The 13,764-nt window shown below is 48.5% G+C and overlaps 1 protein-coding gene across 5 annotated transcripts in view; it reads right to left on the reverse strand.

Moving 5' to 3' along the window:
• The window catches only part of URH2 (uridine-ribohydrolase 2), a 235,457-nt gene that overhangs the window by 186,494 nt on the left and 35,199 nt on the right, over positions 1-13,764 (reverse strand). The gene's annotated exons all lie outside the window — the stretch shown is intronic.

A 13,764-nucleotide genomic window follows, 5' to 3' on the forward strand; every position in this document is an offset into this window, starting at 1 on the left:
TCTTTTTGCTTGCAGTCGGAGCACGTGATGCCTGGAAAGACCCTGCCTTCCACAGGAGGGAGAGATCGTTGGACTTCTCCTGGGGATACAAGTGGCTAGGTGAAGCCCTGCTGCTAGAGCGGTTGGACAGGTTTTATGTGGGAGAGTGGGGAGGCTCTCGTGGAGGCCAGATTGAGCAGTTGGCAGGCACCACATTATGAGATCACTTCCCGGTTCTCCTGACACTTGACCCCCCAGCATCCGCCCTAGATACACAATCCTGTCGGATCCCTGACTCGATCTATAGGAGGGAGGAGGTATCGAGACAGATAGAGCAGATTTGGACCAAAGAGTGGGACAGGAGGGACCGGATAGCAGAGGAGGTTGCAGAGGTCCTAGCCGAGTCAAGCAGAATCTGCCAAGAGGCAACCATACAGGCCAGGCAACAGTGTTGGGAGGAGGAGAGAGCACTCCGGCGGGACCTTGCAACCACGCAGAGATTATTGCAAGAGGCATTAGGGGACCCCACCCTCCACGCATAGGAGGTGCGCGCGTGTGTAGCCATTGCTGGCCTAGAGAACAAGCGCTCGGAGTTGTCCTTGCGCACCTCAGCAGCCTTTTGGTGCAGGGAGTTTTTCCAAGTGCACCAGCCCCACACCGCGGGAGAGTAGATACGCAGCCTTCGGGATCAGTATGGAAAGACCCATTCTAGCCCTGATGAGGTGATGGAGATTGCCACCGACTATTACACGCGCCTTTTCCGGCAAGAGACAGCTTCAGCTAGAGGACAGAGATGCAAACAGCAGGTATGGGATCACATCCCGTCCCTCGTCACAGAGGAGATGGGACACTCCCTCCTAGCCCCCTTCACAGAGAAGCAACTAGAGGAGGCTTTCCATACACAAGATGGGCAGAAATGCCCGGGGAAGGATGGCCTCTCTAAGGCTTTCTTCACTACCTACTTGGAAGTGGTGAAGAACCCCCTACTAAGGGCTTTCCAAGAGATCTTCACCTCAGGACAGATGCCAAGGAGTCTCTCGGCAAGCCTTATCAATCTTCTCTCCAAAGGGGGAGACCGGTTGGAGCTCTCCTAGTAGAGACCGATCACCTTATTGTCAGTGGCCTATAAGGCACTAGCAAAGATGATTGGTAGGCGATTACGCCCCGTGCTTCCAGATATCATTCATGGCACACAGACAGGCTTTGTCCAAGATAGGAGCATCCTAGACAATGTATTTACATTCTTTGAGACGCCAGAATGGGCTCAACACAGTGGGCAGAGACTGACAGTATTACTCTTGGATGCCTCCGACTTCCAGTGAGAGAGGAGACTGAGTTGTTAGACTCAGAGTACGCAGATGACACAGGAGTCTACATAGAGGACGATGAGATGATGTTGGAGAGAATGAGGTTGGCTCTTGATGTGTTCTGCGTTGCAGCGGGAGCAAAAATCAACTGGCGAAAGTCGATTGGTTTCCTCACAGACCCGAACTCCAGCACGGAGTGAGGCGTCCACCTGGGATTTAGATAGGTGAGCAGAGGGCAAACCGTCCGATACCTAGGGTTCCAAGTGGGACTCGACATCACTCCTGCCCAGCAGTTTCTTCCTATCCTTGATTCTATTCCGAGGAAACTGACCAAGTGGAGCACGGTTTGCCTCTCACTAGCTGGTCGAGCCCTGGTGGTTAACCAGGTCCTCCTAGTGACGGCCTGGTACATCACCTCGTGTTGGTGCTTCTCCTCATCGTGCGTAAGGCAGCTTCGCCACCTAGTGCGGAATTTCCATTGGTCTGGGTCTGATGGCTCCAAGGACTCCAGGGTCAAGGTGGCATGGGCGACCATCATATGACATCGATCAGAGGGAGGGCTTGGGATCATAGACTCAGAGTATTAGAGTATGGTCCTCTTGGACAAGCTAGTTGTCCACGGTCTCACCCCTGGCGGGCAGACCTGGAAGGTCTTACAGCAGGAGGGCCTTCACGATTGTAAACCGAGGCTTGGCGGTGAGTGGAGGCCGTCCCTAAGATGGATCTTCACATCAGCCCAGATTGCTCCCCCCCCCAGATCACTTTCCTTCGGAGCCTACTCCGCGTGTGGCAGGGCCTCCGTAAGGCCCTAATCCAGAGCCCCCTAGATTGCCAGGAGGAAATAGACCGTCAGCAGGTGATCTGGAACCTCCAGGTCAAAGATCGGGAAGGGGCACAGATAGGTGAGCTCCCCCACATCCATTGGGCTGGGTGGGAGGCCGGCCCGGCTCGTTCCATCAGGACATGGCGGGAGGTGTACAAGATGGCGGACGAGGAGGTATTGCAGTGAGTATCAGGTTGCACGAGAGGAGTGGAGTTGAGGAGAAGAGAGATAGACGCAGCAATACCTCCGGAGTGGCTTGCCCCCCCGATATGAGAGCCGATAGAGCCCCGGGAGGTTTGGGCAGCTAGGTTCTCTCCAGCAGGCATCCCCCTTCAGGTGGCAGGTAGAGTGGGTGGCGCCTCCCAGGGGACCTTCACCATTCAGGAGGGGGGACGTCTGGCCCTTGACAGAGGGCATCAGGATGAGGGGATTGCCACTCTTTCATGGAGGAGGATTCGGGTGGTGGGTCTTCAAGGGAAGACTTGGCGACTGGACCCCTGTGTTTTTTGGAAGGAGCTCAAGGAGTGGCGCCTTTGGATCTAGGAGGACAGACCACTTGATGAACTGAAGTGGGATCTAGGAGAGTGGCTATGGCCGGCCTCTACGGTTGCCAAAAAGCCACCCAGGTTCCTAGAGTATACTGCCAGGATTGACAGACATGTACTAATGCAAGAGGATATGGACTGGGCGCCGACACGCTGCAGGCACTGGGCAGAGCACAGCATCACGCAGCCCTTCTGACGGACCTACTAGCACCGGCTATGGGATAGCTGGAGGCCAAGGAGGGTGTCATATTTTTTATGGCTGGTGGCACATGGAGGCTTGGCGGTGGGAAGCTAGCTTGCCCACATGCAGGAGAGAGGTTGTAAGCGCTGCACACAGCAGCCTCTAGAAACCCCAAAGCACTGCCTTTGGTCTTGTGAGGAGGCGCAGCTCGTGTGAAGAGGAGCATGCCGTATCCTTCGACGTATAGTGCCCAGCCTTGGGCGTATCTCATGAGGAGCTTTCTGTTGGCAAGCAGTTAGCCAGTGCCGCCACCTTTTGTATGAGGCCGAGATGCAGACGATATTCATGATCGAGGCAGGGTCATGCCCAGTGGTCGGTCTGGAGGCTCTACCCATCCGCCAGGTACTAGGGCCCACAGCAGACCACTCAAAGGTATGGGAGATCATAGGGAGTCTTACTGGATGGCATATTTGGAAGACGCGATGCCAAGTGGCTTTCGGCGAAGAGAGACTTTCAGCACTTTCGACCTTAGCAGAGCTATGGACCTCCATCATCCATTCCCTCTACGGCCGATGGGATCAGGTGCAAGGCGAGTCCAAGACTCATCAGGAGCTCCGTGGTCACTTCATGCGTACCTGGGGCGGCCAGGGTCTGTTCTTTGTGACGCAGGCAGGCAGCCCCATTTGGCAATATTACCCCCCCCCCCCCATGGCTTCTTACCCCCATGCCCCCTAGACCGCCTTGAGAGGCTTGTATACATGATGTACTGGTGACTCTGCTTCAGCTCCAGCTAGTCTGTTGAGCATGAGCACTCTGTTGTAATCAGCTTTTTGAGTAATATAATCAGCCACATTTTACTTGCAAAAAAAAAAAGGGAGATACCACTCTCTCTTCCATGATGGCTTTAGTCCTCTTTGGCATGTCATGGAGTACAAGGACCAGAGATGCTCAGGGCTTTTTGTTGGGTTTGACCCACGCCTATGCTCACAAAGGAGTGTCTATGATCCTCAATAGAACACTAGGGCACTTTTTACTTTCCTTTATGAGAGGTTTTTTCCCCTAGATTTATTCTCTTTTATTTTATGTGCCTATGTTACACAGTTTGGGCACTTATTGTGTTTTACACCTTTCGGGTGTGAATACACTTTAGCAACCCTAAGGTTTAAGGGTTGTACTTTGTACTTGCACATTACACTCTTCAATCATTGCATTGGGAGTCGTGTCCTCTCTCACAAACTCTCCACTATCAACTATACTCTCAGCTAAGCTCCAATCTCTGTGCATTCTCGCACATCCCACATTTGATATCAGAGCTGGCCTTCAGCTCAACTGAGCTTGTGGCCACCACCAGCTGAGCTACCACCTGCAATGACAGTAGCTCCAGTCCCACTAGTCGCGCCAAGTTCTTCACCAGCAGCAGGTCAGCTCCCAGGCAGCACCTCGGCCTGTGCCGCCACCACCAAGCACACCAGACCAACGCTGCTGCCCTAGGCGCTGCCAGTCCAGCTCCCTTCACTCCTTCCTGCAGCGCCAATGCCATCGGTCTGCACAACCACCACTGCCAGTCTGTCTATGTCTGCCCCCTAGTTAGCTCCCACATGTCCGTCCAACTCGCCAATGCCAACTGATGCTGCCCGTCAGTCCTTGGCACAGCCTACCTGCGCTCCAGTCCAAACGCCCCACCTACCCTGTCTGCCACCAGGGCAGCACCTCCAGCTCGGCTAACTGTGCCCGCCTGTTTGCAAGGTGCGCCACCACAGCACCGAGTTCCCTGGCCTGCTCCGCCTCCAGTCGCCTCCACTGCCAGAGCTGCTAGCTCAACCACCCATATCAAAGGTAACAAAAGGCAAAATTTATCGATTTTCTATTCAGATTTAATCTTCTGCAAGGGGCTTGTGTTTGGGCAGCATATCTCTATTCCTGCACATGTCTAGGACACATTCACTGTAGAGATTTTGTGAATTTCGGGTCAGAAATTTGGGGCTTTTGATGTCAACTCAGACATTGACAAACGTACATGAGTGACAATCTGTAATAGATTGAATTTGTGCATTTGGGACAACAAATTTTGGGGCTTTTGCATTTTTTTGTGCTGCTGAGCACTATTTGTACCTTGGACAACATGTACATCAGACAATTTTTTGAGAGAGTGTGATCAGATTTGCTAATTACAGCATGGTGCTTGCTGTAATTTTTGCAAATTCACAGATTTCCAGGTTAGTCCAGCTTGAAGTATTGCTCTTATGCTCTTTGATCAGTGACGTTTACCATGGCCAATCAAGGACAAGGTGATGTATTCACATATGTGTCAAGGAGGATAGGTTGGATGGCAACAACTATTCTCTACAGTCTTTTATGATGAAAAATCTGCTAATTGCAAAGAATCTTCGGGAGTATGTCAACGGTGAAGAAGTTCGGCCTGGAGTTGTGACCTCTGTCACAACTCCTCTAGGAGGATGTGGACAAAGGTCCACTCAGCCTCAGTCTCCTTAGCTCGCTCCAACTCAACCACTTCCCTAGAGATCAGCAGCACAAAAGGCTTGGGACACATGGGATTCTCAAGCATTGTCACTAATTGCATTGGCAGTTCAGTGGTCCATCATACTACACATATAGTCTGCAGCTTCTTCACAAGAAGCATGGTTGACCCTTGAGCAGATGTTTGCTGGAAAAAATGAGACACACATCTCTTTCTTGAAGAAAGAGCTTGAGACTATTAAGATGGATGAATGTGATTCTATGCAGGATCATCTCAATAAAATTCAGGACCTACATGAGCAGCTTATGAATGTAGATGAGTACTATTCGGATATGCAGTTGATCTCTACTACTTTGAATTCATTGCCACCCTCTTATTTGGCCTTTTATACGGCCTTGAATCTCACCATGAGGATTTTCCCACAACCACTTATTTTCCTTCAGTTAGTTAGTTTGCTCTTAGAGGAAGAGGAAACAAGAAAGAACAGTGGGATGGATGTCATAGCCTCTGAGCAAGCTTTTATGGCAAGGCAGAAGGGCGAGGGCAGCCAAGCCAAAAATGCTCACATAGCAACAAGAAACAAGGGGGCATGCAAGCCAAGAAGGGCAAGTGTCACTATTGCAAGAAGCCAAGTCACTACATCACAGAATGTAGGAAGCACATAGCCAAGGAGAAGGAGTTAAGGATGATTGTTTCTGATGCACATTCTAATGCTATTGAGTCCATGTCTTTTGTTGCACACCCTAACAATTGTTTCTACACATTCTGATGCACATTCTAATGCTATTGAGTCCATGTCTTTTGTTGCACACCCTAACAATTGTTTCTACACTTGCAATAATGACTCCTCTTGGGCTGATAGAGCATTTAGCTCTACTGAGGATACTAGCACTTGATTCTTTGGCAGTAGTGCTTCTAGGCATATTACATCCCGTAGGGCTTTGTTTTCCTCCATTATTGCAGCTCCTCTATTGGCAAGTATGTGCAGTGTGCCAACAATGCATCATACCCTGTTAGAAGTATTGAGGAGATTGTATCAACAGCCATTGATGGCTCTATTCTCCGTTTGCAAGATGCATCATTTGTGCCAGGTCTAAATAAGAATTTGTTATCCATTTCTTCTTTGGCAAAGTGTGGTCTGCAAGTCACATTTGATGATGAAAGATGCATGGTCAGAGATTAAAAACTCATGACTTTGGTTTTGATTGGCACTTTATGTCATGGACTATATGAGTTAGAAGCTTATTCAGCTGATCAGTCGGTCTATCTAGCGTCTACTCTTACTTCTGCTATGTCACAGGCAGAGTTATGGCATGCTCGTATGGGGCATGTTAACTATGGCAGCTTGATGCTTATATAGCATACACAGATGCTTGATGGCTTACCGCTCTTGGAGAGACCTTCTTGAAGGGGTGAGAGTGCGCAATAGTGTGCAAGGTCAAAGCATTAGCTAAAGAGCAGAGATGAGCTGAGAGTTAGAGGAAGAGTGAACGCAGAGATAGGTGTACCGATGTGATGGTACACAAAGAATAAAAAGAATGTATTTATATGTTAGGATACATTAAGGATGTGTTCACACTCGTAAGTCTATTTACACGGAGGCGGGAGATGAAGGGACTTTACACCCAACAACCTCCCACTTAAAGGCCCGAAGTGATACCTTTAAGCTAACCAACTCCCACTAAACGAATGCAATGCTCAAGCTGAGCCTTTGCAAGAGACTTAGTGAGAACATCTGCAGGGTTATCTTGGGTTTTGACCTTAGTCAGTGTGACAAGACTATCATCCAAGACCTGTCGAATAAAGTGATACCCAACATCTATGTGTTTGGTACGTGCACGGAACATGGCATTCTTAGCTAGACATCCTGCACTCTGGCTATCACGACCAAGCACTGGAGTACGTGAAGAAAGACCAAAATCCTTGACCAGACGGCCAAGCCAAATAGCTTCCTTAGAAGCTTCTGTGGCTGAAATATATTCAGTCTCTGTAGTACTCAGTGCCACAATTTTTTGCAATCTTGAACACCAAGAGATAGCCCCACCAGCCAAAGTAAAAATATACCCACTGGTAGATTTCCTAGTGTCAAGATCTCCTGCCATGTCTGAATCACAAAATCCCTCCAACTCTAGTGTACCCTTTCCATAGCATATACACTTTTCTTGTGTACCTTTCAAGTATCTAAAGATACATTTCACTGCTTCCCAATGTGGCATTATCACAAAACTAATACCAAACAACAAGCAAATCTTCTACAACCCTCGACCTGTAGTGCACAGCAATACATCATACAGTCTTTTTCACTGTCTGCTCAACAATACATGCAATCTACAACCTGTTTGCAGATAAACCTTATCTTTTCTTCCTGCAGGTTAGACATAAATCTACTAACAACTCCCACTGCATGAGCAATGTCAGGGCGAGTTGCAACCATGGCATACATCAAAGATCCACAAGCTGATGCATAAGGTATACCCTTCATGGTACTAGCAGCTGCATCATCCTTAGGGCAATCAGATTCGCTAAGCTTTGAATGTGGCGGTAAAGGCACACCAAGAGGCTTAGCATCAGCCATATTAAACCTATCAAGTACTTTACTGATATATTTGTCATGTGAGAGAAACAACAAATGCTGCCCTCTGTCTCTTTTAATGCGCATGCCCAAAATGTGTTCAGCTGCCCCCAAATCTTTCATAGAGAAGGCTGAACTCAACTGCCTTTTAAGAGCATTCAAAGTACTCTTATGCTATCCTACAATCAGCATGTCATCCACATATAAAACCAACACAAAAAGGCTGCCATCATCAGCTTTTTAGTGTATAAGCAGTGATCTGCATGATTGCGTTTAAATCCATGGCTGAGCATAAAGGTATCAAATTTTTTGTACCATTGTCTAGGGGCTTGTTTCAGCCCATATAAGCTGCGTTTCAGCTTACAAACCAAATGCTCTTTTCTTGGAATAGCAAATCCTTCTGGCTATTTCATGTACAGCTCTTAATCCAAGTCACCATGAAGAAAAGTAGTCTTCACATCCATCTGATCCAACTCTAAATCCAAGGATGCAATGAGAGCAAACAAAACACAGAGCGTAGTCATCTTCACCACAGGTGAAAAGACCTCCTAGAAGTCTATGCCTTCCTTTTGTGTATAGCCCTTAGCAACCAACCGTACCTTATACTTGGGCTTCCCATCAATACATTTCACTTTGTAAACCCATTTATTAGGAATAGCTTTCCTATCCTTGGGTAAAGGTACAAGTTCCCATGTGTTATTTGCATATAGAGACTTCATCTCTTATTGTATAGCAAGCTCCCACTTTCACTTGTTTTCACATGACTGTGCCTCTTTAAATGTCAGAGGCTCACCCTCATCAGTCAACAAAATGCAATCCAAAGACGGCTGAAACCTCTGTGGCTGCCTTCTGACACATGTAGACCGTCTTACCCAATGATCTGTATTATCAGACAGTGGGCCTACATCCTGAGGAATGTGCACACCATCACCAAGTGGCTAATTTTCAGCATTTTCTTGTTGCTGTAATCTGTTTTCAGCATGTTCTTCTTGCTATCCTATTTCATCATGTGCATCTATTTGCTGTCCATGATCTTCTGGCTGTAGCACAATAGGTTGCTACTCATTTTCAACATCAAAAGGGACAGAATTTTCAGCTAATGGCTGTTGAATGGCTGGCTGTTCATGCTGAAATTTGACCTTCTTTTTGTCAAGATCACCATGTGTAGCATTTTTCAGCAACTTTGCCTCATTAAACACTACATCTCGGCTGCATATTATCTTCCTACCCTAAGGAAGCCAAACTCTATAATCCATCTCTGCCTCATCTCCATATCCCATGAAGATGCCCTTGATGGATTTCATGTCTAGTTTGGTCCTCTGTGCTACAGGTACATGCACAAAGGCATCACAGCCAAAGACACGCAAATGGTCATATGAAGCAGGTTTGCCAGACCAAATCTCTTCAGGAATGCCATTTTCCAATGTACGATTGGGAGAGCGATTGCATACATGAACTGCAGTTTTAAGAGCCTCTCCCCAAAATTACTACGGGAGATTAGCTGTGGACAGCATGCATCTGACTCTCTTACAATGTGTGCGGTTAAATCTTTCAGCCACGCCATTTGATACAGGATTATAAGGGGCTGTCAACTCCCTCTTAATGCCATGCATCTCACAAAACTTGTTAAATTCTTTTGAGACATACTCACCCCCATTATCTGTTTTTATGGCTTTCAACTTAAGCCCTTTTTGTGTGGTAACAAAAGCATGAAATTTTTAAAAGAATCCAACACTTCCTTTTTGCTCATAAGTGCATACACCCATGACTTTCTACTGAAATCATCAATGAAAGTAACAAAGTACCATGCATCCCCATATGAATTAACAGGCATAGTGTACACATCAAAGTATACTAGGTCAAGAGCATTAGACTTCTTAACGACACCAGAGTAATAAGGAGACTTCACTTGTTTTCCATATAAGCAAATCATTACAAAATTCGAGACTAGAGCCTTTTACATCAAATCTCCCTAAAGAGGAGAGAACCTGAAGGCCTTTCTGGCTCATATGATCAAGTCTTTTGTGCCAAAGCTCCATCTATGAATGGACTTCAGCCATGGCCAAGAACTTGCCACGTAATGCTTTACAATGCAAGTAATATAAAGTCCCCATTTTGCTGCCTTTAACAATCAGCATAGAGCCCTTATGGACCTTCCAAGATCCACCACCAAATGTAGTAAACTACCCTTTAGCATCAAGCTACCCAACTGATAGTAGACTCTTCTTTATGCCAAGTACAAATCTGACATCCTGCAAAATCGGCTCTTGGCCATTTTCAAGAGCCAAGTGAATAGTGCCAACACCCTCTATCTCACATGCATAGTTACTACCCACGTAAACCTTGCCTAGGCAACCTGCAATGCTTTCAGAAAATGACTCCAAAGAGGGGGTAACATGAAAAGAAGCACTGTTGTTCACTATCCATGATTGTGACAGCCCATCATGAGCTGAAAGTAAGGCATCAATTGTCAGAGATCATAGCCTGTCCAGCTGCAGCAGTCGGACCAGCAGCACTGCTGCACAGTCGGACTGTGCAGTCGGACTGCCACGTGGCAGTCCGACTGCCTGCAGCCACTTTTACCAGGCTGCGCCCCAGTTTTGAGCCCCATTCCAGGCAGTTTTTCGCCTATTTATTGCTGACGTTTTTCAGCAGTCTACCGATCATTCTCTGTCGCAGATTACAGACCAGTGCCGTGCAGATCTCTGTCTCTGTTCGCAGATTTCAGACAGCAGACAGTGCAGACTGCAGCAGACTTCGAGGTGGACAGCAGGTCGCATCGTCGAGGTGGAGACACGCAGTCCAGCGCACTGCGCCCGTGTATATCTTTGTATTCAGCATTCTTTATACAGCAGATCTTCAGTGTACACTGTCTCTTTCTCTCCCTTCTCTCTCTGCGTTCTCTCTCTCTCAGTCCTACGCTTCCGCACCGCTGCACTCTGACATGGTATCAGAGCAGTGTTTGAGGGCTGACTGAGCGCAGAATCAACCTGGAGAGGAGTTTCCATCGCGACACAAATTTGCGTTTTTTTGCGTTTAAGGGCAGACAGGAGGGCTGCGCCTTGGAACAAGGCTGAAACGAGTGTGGGCGCACAGGAAAGGAGTACAGGTGGTGGATTTGCTGCTGTTTACTGCTGTTTGACGCGGAGAAAGTTTGAGTTTTCAACCTAAAAGTGCAGGTTTTGCTTTTTCATCGCCTCCGGCGGGTGAAGAAGCTTCGGGACGCGGAAGAGCCTTAGCAGGCTGAGTTTACCCAGTCAGAGGGGGCTGCTTTTGCGTTTGAGAAGGCATTGCAGGTGAAGATGTCTACAGAGATGGACTTGGAGTTCCAGGCGATTATGGACCGGAAGGTGCCTGTCCTACCGGCTCTTCCTACAGATCAGAAGCTCGACGGCGACAACTACCGCATTTGGCGCATTATGATGTTGGCCATTCTGGAGTCCTATGATTTGGCGGAGTTGGTCCAGGAAGATATTGACCGGCCTTCGGTAAGAGATGAGTCCAAACTCTCTTCCGATGCTCGTGCGGAGTTGGCCAGGGCCCAGTCTCATTGGGACAAACTGAATGCCAGGATTCGATCCTTTCTCTTTCTATCATGCACTACAGCCGTGATCGCTCACATCGAGCACTTGACGGTGGCTCGTGAGATATGGCTGGAGCTTGATCAAATGTACAATCGGATGACCCTGATGAAGAGGGTTTCTTTGGAGGTACAGATGCGGACCTTGTCCGTCAATAAGTCTTCTTCGCTAAGGGAACACATTAACAAGCTAAGGCAGCTACAGATGCAGGTTCAAAATGCGGGGAAGCCGATCTCCTCCGAAGACATGGCGATTACACTCTTGTCCCAGTTGCCGCCACGATTCGGTACATTTTACTCTGCCCTTATTGCTTCGGGGCGAGAGTCTACTCTTCGGTGGGAGGAGTTGGTTCCTATGGTCTTGGACCAAGAGGAACAGTTAAAGGGACAGAATGCTTCCAAGACGGAGGCGTTGACAGGTCAAGCCTCTCAGAAGAAGGGGAAGGACCAAAAGAAGAAGAAGGGGGATAACAAGTCCAAGAAGGACAAGGAGAAGGACAAGGACAAAGACTCCACATGCCATATTTGTGGCAAGACTGGCCATTGGAAGAAGGATTGCCCTGACAAAGACTCGAAGGACACCAAGAAGAAGGAAACCAAGGATTCTGGAGCAGTGGCTGCACCCTCATCAGCTGCATTTCTACATCTAGTTGTCATTGAGGACGCTTCACCGAATGCTTCTGATGCTGCGATGGCGGCTTCCCAATCTCGAGAGTGGATTATTGATAGTGGTGCCTCACGGCACATGACTCCTTCATCAGATGGTGTTGCCCAGCTGCGACCTTCGCGTGGGCAGGTTCTCATTGGAGACAGCTCTTCAGTTTCTATTGCAGGTCGGGGTAAGATGCAGCTTATTCCGGATGGACGAGGTGGCACCCATACTTCAGAGGTTTTGCATGTACCAGGATTGGGGTACCATCTCCTTTCAGTCCATAAGATTTGCTCTCTTGGTCTTCTGGTGGAGTTTGACAGTTCTACAGTGCGAGTCCTTGATCGTGAATCGAGGAAGGTTCTATCATCTGGATATGAGGAGAACGGCATTTACAAACTGAAGTCTTCCACTGCCCTCTCTACTCTTCTTCTTACCTCACAGTCACAGTCTGAATTATGGCATGCTAGGTTTGGTCACCTGAACTATGACTATCTTCGGAAGGCGTCACGGGGACAGCTTGTTCGAGGGTTGCCGGATATAGTGGTGAGCCAGCAGCCATGTGTCTCCTGCATAAGGGGGAAGCAGCATAGGGATGCCATTCCCCACACCGCTTCGCGGCGGTCTACTTCACCGATGGAGTTAGTATCTACGGATCTATGTGGCCCTATGAGGAATGAGTCCCTGCGTGGGAGCTCGTACTTCATGCTGATCGTGGATGACTATAGCAGGATGACATGGGCCTACTTTTTGGCACTAAAATCAGAAGCTTTCTCGCACTTCAAGGATTGGCTTCTCTTTGAGGAGAACCGATCAGGCCGGAAGTTGAAGACCTTGCGATCCGACAAGGGAGGTGAATTTGTCTCTAATGAATTTGCTCGGTTTTGTGCAGATAGAGGAATTCACCAGGAGTTTGCCAATACGAATACTCCACAAGAAAATGGTATTCTCGAACGGAAGAACCGCAGTGTGATCGAGATGGCGCGCACCATGATGGAGCACCGACAGACCCCCCAGGTTCTATGGGCCGAGGCTGTGGCTACTGCAGTCCACATTCTTAATTGATCTCCTACTTCGGCCGTGGAAGGGATGACTCCATTTGAGGCGTATTTTGGGTCGAAGCCAGATGTTTCTTACTTTCGGGTCTTTGGGTGTGATGCCTATGTTCACATTCCCAAAGCTCACCGTGACAAATTCGAAGCGGCCTCCCGCAAACAGGTATTTGTTGGCTACAGCTCCCAGTCCCAAGGCTACCGACTCTATGATCCCGTCAAGCGGGATGTATATACTAGCCGTGATGTGCGGTTTGTGGAGGTTCCAGCTTCTTCAACGGGTGAGGAGCATCCCGTTCTTGGAGATCCAGGGGAGAGTTTGGCTCCTTCTACAGTTCCACTGGAGCCTGTGCCGTTTGATTATGATTCTGTTTCTGACACAGAGTCTACTGTTCCACCGGATCCTTCTGAGGAGTTACCACCGGTGGACATTCCAGAGTCTTCTACTGATGGAGAACGACGAGGGGAGGTTCGGCCTTCTCCTCGCTGGGCCCGTGACACACTCCGTGATTCAGGGATCGAGGGGGTTCCTGAGGAGTGGGGACCGCAGGATGGTCCGCGGCGGTCACGGAGGCACCAGGCGCATTCTTCGGAGCT

This window comes from Lygodium microphyllum, chromosome 7 (assembly GCF_053477565.2).
Source record: "Lygodium microphyllum isolate KBCC chromosome 7, Lygodium_microphyllum_v1.1.10, whole genome shotgun sequence".
Taxonomy (NCBI): domain Eukaryota; kingdom Viridiplantae; phylum Streptophyta; class Polypodiopsida; order Schizaeales; family Lygodiaceae; genus Lygodium; species Lygodium microphyllum.